The 8,477-nt window shown below is 57.7% G+C and overlaps 1 long non-coding RNA gene across 1 annotated transcript; it reads left to right on the top strand.

Annotated features, from left to right (window-relative positions):
* Window positions 1-726: 726 nt before the first annotated feature.
* Window positions 727-6,923, top strand: LOC123612442 (uncharacterized). The gene is made up of 3 exons (XR_006719691.2): window positions 727-4,817; window positions 5,204-5,388; window positions 6,457-6,923. It is a non-coding gene; the product is annotated as an uncharacterized LOC123612442 (long non-coding RNA).
* The last annotated feature ends 1,554 nt before the right edge of the window (window positions 6,924-8,477 follow it).

Genomic DNA, 8,477 nt, shown 5'->3' with positions numbered 1-8,477 from the left:
AGGCCGGCCCCCTCCAGGGTACGTGAATGCATGGGCTCCACGTGTGACACTTGTCATCCTCTCCGCTGACCCTCAACGTCTCATCCATCCTGGAAGAACTTTCTGGAGGGCACATTGCCTTTGAGGAAGAGGCGGGGGTTCCACTGGGAGGCCAGTCATCAGCAGTCCCTCAGTGTGGGATGAGTGGTCTGAGCTCAGTCTGTTGTCCATGCCCAGTGCCAAGGAGTCGGAGGGCTCCCTGGAGGCCCCCCCGCTAGGCGGGCACCTGCCCGTCTGCAGGATGTCCCGCCGAGGGCTGACCTTGTGCATGGCCTGTGCCTGAAGGTGTGTCTCGGCTGCCTTCCCTCCCATCCCAATGCCCGGAGATCCTGCGGGGGGGGGGGGAGGGGAGGGGAAAATGACCCCCGTCGGGGAAGAGCCGAAGGCCTGCCTGCTGTGCGTGCTGCTCCCTGTGGTGCTTGAGGAGAGGCTGCCCGTGGCCCGTTCGCTTTCTTCATGACGCACAATACACGGTCGGCCTCTCTTCAGTATCAAATCCCGCCTTGCATGCTTCCCGCACGCTCGCCAGTGTCCAGTGTCCAGTGTCCAGTGCCCAGGGAGGACGGCGGGCCCACTGAGTCCGCAGGGGTCGCGGGGCGGGGCCAGGGGCATGGCTGTGGGGCGGGGCGGGGCGGGGCTGGGGCATGGCTGTGGGGCGGGCCAGGGGCGTGGCCGCGGGGCGGGGCGGGGCCGGGCCGGGGAGGGGCGTCTGAGGAAGAAGCCGCCTTCTGCAGTCAGCCGGCTCAGTGGTACCTGAGATAGGTTGCCTGTGAGGTGTTCACTTTCTATACGATGAATATTATACAGTCAACCTCTTTCCGGTATCGAATCCCGCCTTGGACGACTTCTGCTCGGGGTGCCGACTCTGGGCGGCAGGAGCCTCCCCGCGAGTTGACCCGTGGACTTGGTGTAGGACCCGTGCCACAGGCCTATTGACTTTCCAGCTGCATCAGTTCTGGATGGCTCCCAAAAGCACCACGGAGCAGGCCCGCGGTTCCGTGCATCAGTGGTTCCCGACGGCCCTGCTACCGAGGTGCTGGGCTAAGCCCTTACCTGCGGATTCTCCTGTCACGTTGGCACCACCCCGGCCCTGCCCAGACCACGGCAGGATCGCCCAGAGCATGGGCAGGGTCCAGGACCCCTGGAAAAGTGAACTCCAAGAGCGCCTCCAAAGGATGACCTAGGGCTGTTTGGTATTTGTTAATTTTCTCCTGGGCTGCAGGAAGCTCTTTCTGAGCTGGGCTTGCGTGGCGCTTGCGTCGTAATCGATCTCCGTGCCTTGGAAGTCTCAGTTTTGTGCATGCCTTTCCCTCACGGGCTCCTCTTCACGCCTGTGGCTTCTCTGTGTCCAGCTTGGGGGAGGGTGCCCTGGCTCCAGAGAGACCACCAGTGACCATGCCAGTGGAGCCTCTGGTCCCCAAGTTCTGCAGATACTCTTTCTTCTGCTGCTGTCCCCATCTCTCCTTTCCAGACCCTCAACCACAGCTCTGCCAGAGGGACCACCCTTTCTGGTCCAGGCCCTCCTCCTCCTGCCAGGGACAAGTCTCGCTCTCTCTGCCCTGCCCAGGGCCCCTCCTGTGGCACCCTGCCCTTGTGCTCAGCTACAAAATAGCAACTAGTGTCGCAAGGTCCCCAGACTAGCCAGCTTCATTCCCTGCGGCTCCCTGCCTACAACACTTTACAGTATATCCCCCTTTGCGTCCATCCATCTGTCTGCCGGGAGCTGAGTCCTGGGCAGCCTCCTCTGTGCAGCCTGTCCTCAGCCCTCACCCCCACCCCCCATTCAGGGTCTCCTCACTGTCCCCTCTTCCCACTCCCACCAATAGTTGTCCCTTGACTGGAGCAGGAGTTTGGGATTCTGGAGGGGATAAAATGGTCCTTGCTCAACAAGGCTGTCCCTGGTCATCTAGCCTAGTGCCCCATCTCTTCCCAGCTACCTTCTCTGAGTCGTACTGTTACCATTTTCTGCCTAGCTTATCCAGAATTACCTGATGTTAATATTTACTTTCTCTCTCCCCCTTAGACTCTTTAAGATTTCTCTGGGTAGGAATTTTTTTCCATCTTGTTCCCTGCTATGTCCCCAGCCCTGGGATCCAGACCAGGCCCATAGTAGAGGAATGGCAAGTGTTTGTTGATTGACTAATGGACTCCCTAAGGGCAGGGACCTTACAGGTTAGTTCCCAGGAAAGTGCCAAGCACAAAGGAGGCACTCAAGAAGATGTGGTGATGAGCACATGAATATGGTAATCGGTTTTCAGAATTTCTTCACATTTGTTAAAAGCTGTTTGATTTTTTATCTTTTTCTGCCCCTTTCAGGATGTCATTTGAGAGTCTGAGGTTTGCTGCTGGGTCTCGGCTCTTCTCTCCACTTTTCAGGGGGCCCAAGGGCCCAGAAAGGAGTGACAAGACCCAGTATAACCCCTCAGGCAGCAATTGAGTGCCGCCCACCTTGCCCACCTTCCAGCAAACTCTACAGCGCTCAGAGCCCGGTGCTCTGGGGAACTCCATCTGCAACAGGCTGGATCGTGGTGTCAGGGCTGATCTTTTATGCATGGAACTCGGTAAATGGGGACATTTGGAGATGAAAATTGTTGTTAATGCATCCACACATCTTTGGAATACATTAAATGTGTGTGCGGGGGGTGGGAGGCGACATTAGCCTTATTTAATAACTCCAATGTAACCATGCCCACGCCGCGGCACAGCACCAACGGGCGCGGGCGCCCCAGCCCCCCGCCCCCCGCACCACCGTGCACGAGGCGCACCGGCTGCGTCTTCACCACTTGAGAATTATGCATGAGACAAAACGTCAGCTCAGGGTCCCAGGCACTGGGCAGCGTGCACGTTCCCAACTCATTCCAGACCCAGAGATGGTGGCCCCCTGCTGCTCTGTGCAGGATTTCATTAAAAGCCAAATTACTGGTTTATGTATTGTTTGAGGAAAAGAGAAAATAAACAAAGGGCCTTTTTTCATCTGACAAGCAGAATGAAAATGGCAGTCCCCACAGCGGCCAGGACGTCACCATGGACCCCTGAACCGAACCGGAGGGTCAGTGACTCAGGGCCATCGCTTAGGTGCACATAAGTAAACCCAGTCCCAGGTCCAAATTCGGGGATGCATGCCGTTTTCTGGCATCTGCCTGGGCAAGGGCCCTGTCTCCACTCCTGGAGATGATTCTAAAGAGCCATTTTTAAAATTGGGAAGTTGTTGTACAAACTGGACCCTGTTCCCATTACCTGACCATTTTCCAGGGCAGGTAAGAGAAATGAGTTGCCCTAATGGGCTTCTGCTTTGCTCTGGGCTCATTTCCACTCTTGGGTGTTTACTCACTGCTCCTCTTCAGCCCTGGTGGGGAGGCAGGGTCTGTTGTACAGATGAAGGAATGGGGCACAGAGAGGTTGTGTGACTGGTCCAAGGTCACCCAGCTGGGCAATGGGGCAGTAGTGGGTCTGGCTCCAGGCTGCTTGGTCTTAATCACTCCAACTTCTGCAGGCAACCGGGCTTCAGGAAGAGTCCTTTGAGTCCTAGAAGGTGGCAGATCCATCCAGTCAGCCCCCAGATTCTCTTTGCATGATGAGGTCGGCTCACTTTTCCCAACACTTAGCTTGCCATCCTTTTCATGGTTTTTCCCTGCACCCACCTGGTGCCTCCAGTTTGGCACCATCACTCACGGAGCAGAGTGCTCTCAGCTGGGTACAGTCCTGAGGCCCCTTGGAGAGCTAGATACCAAAAAGCCCACGCTGTCCCAGATCTTTTGCTGCCATATTTGAGTGCAGTTGAGGGCTTTATTCACCCCCTTGGTGGGTGCAGAGCTGGTTAGGGCAGCTGGCGAGCAAGGGAGCTCAGACCTCTGCAGGGCGGGCCTGGCATCCCTCCCTTACCTCCCCCCGGCTCCCCAGCCCTCTTCTCTCCCCTGCCCTTGCTTGTACCACCCAGCACAGAGTCAGTGGCTGGAACAGTCCTGGGGACCCCACAGAGATCAGTCCTCACGGGTCCTTGAGGATGCAAAGACCCCCTAAATCTCAGTGCTGAGTGGGACCCCTGAGTTTATTCCCCTCCTGTCCCGCCCCTCTACTCACACCTTCATACAGGTAAGAGAACCAAGGTCCAAGGGAGTAGAACGCTTTGCCAGATTTTTTCCCAAGGGTTATCTCATACTTTGGAGTGAGACCCACCTCTGGCAAATCAGCAGCCTCCCTCTTGGTAGCAATGGGGGTGACCCAGCACCCCAGGGCTGCGGGAATGCCAAGCAGGACTCAGTACGTCAGTTCTCAAGGCGGGGGTGACGTCGCCACACTGCTGCTGAGCTCTAGAAGCCAGGGCCTTCACCCTGCAGTGCCAGCTCATAATAGGTGCTCAGCTAATGCCCGAATCAAAGCCGGCCACAGACACCAGCACAAAGTAGGTGTTTGTGCTTAGCGTGGGAGTGTACTGAATCAGGTCTCTGTTGCCAGGAGGGAGCTAACAGGAGGCACTGGGAGGACATTTGTGGAATGAATAAATAAAAGCGTGCTCTTTGAGGAAATAAAGCAGCAGAGAAACTAAGAAGAATCTGGAGAAGATGGACATAAATCTCCACCAAGCGCCGCCAAGTCTCTGCAGTTGAGGCCTCTGAAAAGACCCTGCAGAGGCAGGGGGGCCGTTTGTCACTGCGGGACAGACTTGAGGGCCAGGAAGCAAGGGCTTGATGGAGCCTCATTCATCATTTTCGCATTTTCCCTGTGGTGGCGCCGGAGGGGAGCTCATGTATGTGCAGCCACACCGCCCACCTGGCGAGGTGAGCACCGGCGGGGGTGGGTGGGAAGGGACCCTGAGGAAGCAGGCGCACATCCCAGAGCCTACCTGGTGCCCTTGGTGCAATTGTTTTCATACCTACGAGTCTGTAGCTGTACCTGTACCTGGAATGGCTGCCCCTTTTTATCTTCCAGAGCACTGCGCCAATGCCACTGCCTACAGGAAGCCCTCCCTGAGACCCCTCCACACCAAATCTCAACTGGCAGTCAGATATCAGTCCTCTGATCCTTTGATCTACAGATACCTCCTTGCTCAGCCTGCAGGCTCCACGGGGGCAGGGGCTATGTCTGGTGTAGTCACTGTGGGGCCCCTCTGCCTGGTACTAGGGAAGGCACCGTATGATGCTTATTGGCCTTGTCTTTTTTGCAGGCAGGTTGTACTGGACACTCGGCAGGTGCCCAGTGCATGGACATCCCACAGGCAGAGCCTTGTGTTGAACCCAGCCAGGAGTCAAGGACTGGGCCAGAGGCATATGCACCGACCGCTTAGCCTGGAGAGATGTGGCCTTTGAGCTGGTGAGCCTGGCCCAACCCTGGCAGCCTTCCTTGGGTCTGGTAAGTGCCCATTGGAAGGACCACTAGTTGTCCCATCTGGGCCTGGAGCAGAGGAGGGGTTTGTCCAGGGTACACAGTGTCTAGGGAAGCCCACGCCTGTTACGAGGATAGGAGCCACTTTCCCCAGTGTAGCTCCCCTGGGCTTCAAACAGTTTGTTGAGTGAGTGAATGAAACAGGGCCTCCTGACTCCTGCTCAGAGCTCCCTCTACACCCGCCCGCAGCCTTGCTCCAAGGAGAGGCCAGCTGCGCCCATCTGGCTGTGGAGAAGGGAGTGATGCCACAGGGCAGTGCTGCGGTGAGCGCGGGGGAGGCTAGGACTGCTGGGCCCTCGCTGGGGTCCTGCTAATCTCTGCTCCCAGGGTCTCTGTCTGCCCCGGGGCAGGACACTGCTGAGAAGGTGCACAGAGCTGGGGTGTGGGAAACCGTCCAGGATGCTGCGTCCCACCATCTGTGAGAGCTGCGTTTTCTCTCACACTCAAAAATAGACGTTTCTGTTATACTCGCTCATTGGCAGGGGAGCGGCGGGGCCTGCCAAGGCCTGGGGGAGCCCGCCAGCCTGCTGAGTTTTACTGTACAAACAGTTGGGGAGGGGGGCGTCTCTGTTAACGTGAAATCCCCGATCAGTAAACATGCCAATTCCAAGTGTAATTAACTCAGGCCGGGAAACATGCAGCTTTGGACTGCCTTTCACAGTTGACGTTGTTTTCCTTTTATTTATTTATCTCCTTCCGGGTGTGGTGGTGTCTGTGGCAGGTTTCAGCCAGGAAAAATAGAGGGGGGCTTGAGTGGGGAGGGGGCCTGGTTGGGAGAGGAAACGATGGAAGGAAAGGCGGGCAGGTGGGTCCAACACCCTGACAGGCCAGTGTCTCTATCTGCTTTCTGTCTGGGGTGGAGGGTGCCCAGGGCGGGAAACGGAGGCAGAGGGAAGGAGGGGGCAGACCCCTGTGCCAGCTGGGCCTAGGGATTCAGAATCGTGGGCGCTGTTGGGGACCCCAGGACAACACTGGGCTTGTGGAGGGGGCTCTGGGTCCTCCCTCCTGACTCCCTTCTGTCTTGCCTCCCCTCAGTGGCCAGCCTGCCTTTGCTCTGCTTTCTCTGAAACCGCCTTGGAGTCTCAGCCCTTTCCTCTCCTGATCCAGTCCCCTGCACTGTGGGCCCCGCTGTTGGAGAAGGCCAAGGGCACCCATGGCCCAGCAGATGGATGCACGGCTCCCTCACCTGCCTCGCCAGGGAAGTGGAGAGGAGACCCCTGCACCCTGCCCCCTCCCAACCGTTTGAAAGACCCTGACTGAGGACCGGCGGGCAAATCCTGCAGCAGAACCACACCAGCCTTCGTGTGGACTGTGGGGAGGACTGGGTGGGCTCTGACAGAAGTCCTGAGTGAGAGAAACTCAAAGCAAATGACCCCAGATGGTGGAGCTGGGGAGGTGAAAACGCCGGTTAGAAGGACGTAGGATGTCCTGCTCTTCCTTTTCAAACACTTAGAATGTTGTCAGGCCATTTGAGTAATAAAAACACATCATAAAAATCTTAATACTTTTGTGTGTCTGTGTGTTTAGAGATGATGTTTGTTAAGTGCAAGGTTTAAAAACAAAGGCTATCTGCCTCTGGGAGGGCTGCCCACATCGAGCCCCTGGCCTTTGCCCAAGGAGCACTGCGCAGGGAGCATCTTCCTGCAGACCAGCCAGGGGCTTGCTCAGGACCCACTCCCCTGCCTTTGAGCTCACATGTCCGGCTGAGAGCCAGGGCCGTCTGAGGTCTGAGATGCCCCCCAGCCCCAGCTGCCGGTCCCTGTGAGGGGCAGAGCGGCCGGGGCCCAGGGGCAGAGCCGGTGCCCACGCCTCGCTCTGCCAGCCTCCGCCTGGTCACGACACAGCCGGGCTGACTCAGACGCAGCCCCGAGCGGGAGCCTCATAAATTACATAATTACCTAAGAAACCTGCCACCGCCGGTTCTCAGCCGGGAAGGACACGCTCCGGCCGGCGGGTGACTCATGCTGTTTTCCCCAGAGCCTCTCGCCCGCGCTCTGCCCGCCGCCTCTGTCTGGGCTGGCTGGGCAGGGGGAGGGGGCACCAGCTTGGCTTCCTCCTTGGCTCTGCAGCAAAGGAAAGGCAGGCAGCCACCGTCTTGCCATGGTTTGGGGTCGGGGGCGTCTGCTCCAGCCCCTCTGCACCCCGCTGCATCCCTCCAGATGGACGGTCTCCATCTGATGAAGGAGGAAACAGGGCTTGTTTCTTGGCCCCCTCCATCCATGGCCAGAAGGTGGCTCTGACTAGTGTCAGTGATCTCCCCCATCACAGACCCTTGGGTGAGCCCAGCCACTCAGCTGACCCCCAGACCGCCACCCCTCCCCTTAGGCATCTCTCCAGAGCCCCTTGGTGTGGGCAAACCCTACCTTTTGAGACGCCTTCTCTTGAAAGTGACTCTGAGTCTGGGAAAGAGGCATAAGCTTGTCTTTCCAGCCCGAGCTGGGGGTGTAAAACTGGTACATGCCTGCTAGGGGGTGCAGTGGGGAGCGGGCTACTCCTGTAAATGAAAAACCTGGTAGAACGGGGTCTGGTGGATGTAGACGAGGACTGAGATGTGAATCCAGCTTCTGTCACTTATTGACCCTGAGCCTCAGTTTCCTCATCTACAAAATGGGCACAGTACCCATGAGATGAGAATGAAATGGGTTTCGAGTATGAACAAAGTGCTGCCCAGGTCAGGTTCTCATTCAAGTGGGGGCTCCCTTCTGCTGACCCATGGCTGCTTAGGGTCCCCACAGATCCTGAAGTCACACCATACCTGCAGCCCAGAGACTACCCACTCCTGACGGTCCAGACCACCCCTCGTGGCTGGCTGCAGCATCCAGGGGCCGTGCCCTCTCGATCTGCCCCCCAGCTTCTGAAGGCACCCCCAAACAAAACCATGAGCAACAGAGCCCATTACGTTCAGAGCCCCATTCAGGTCCCAAGCAGTGTTGTAGCAGGTCATGAGGGTGCAGAGGGTCCCAGACCCAGGGCAAGACTTTCAAGAGCCCCATGCCCCCCACTCCCCTCCTCGGCTCCACGTCCGGGGAGAAGGCTGCACGTGTGAGCAACTCTGT

The sequence above is a fragment of the Camelus bactrianus genome, chromosome 6, assembly GCF_048773025.1.
Source record: "Camelus bactrianus isolate YW-2024 breed Bactrian camel chromosome 6, ASM4877302v1, whole genome shotgun sequence".
Taxonomy (NCBI): Eukaryota; Metazoa; Chordata; class Mammalia; order Artiodactyla; family Camelidae; genus Camelus; species Camelus bactrianus.
This window is presented reverse-complemented; position numbering and strand designations above follow the sequence as displayed.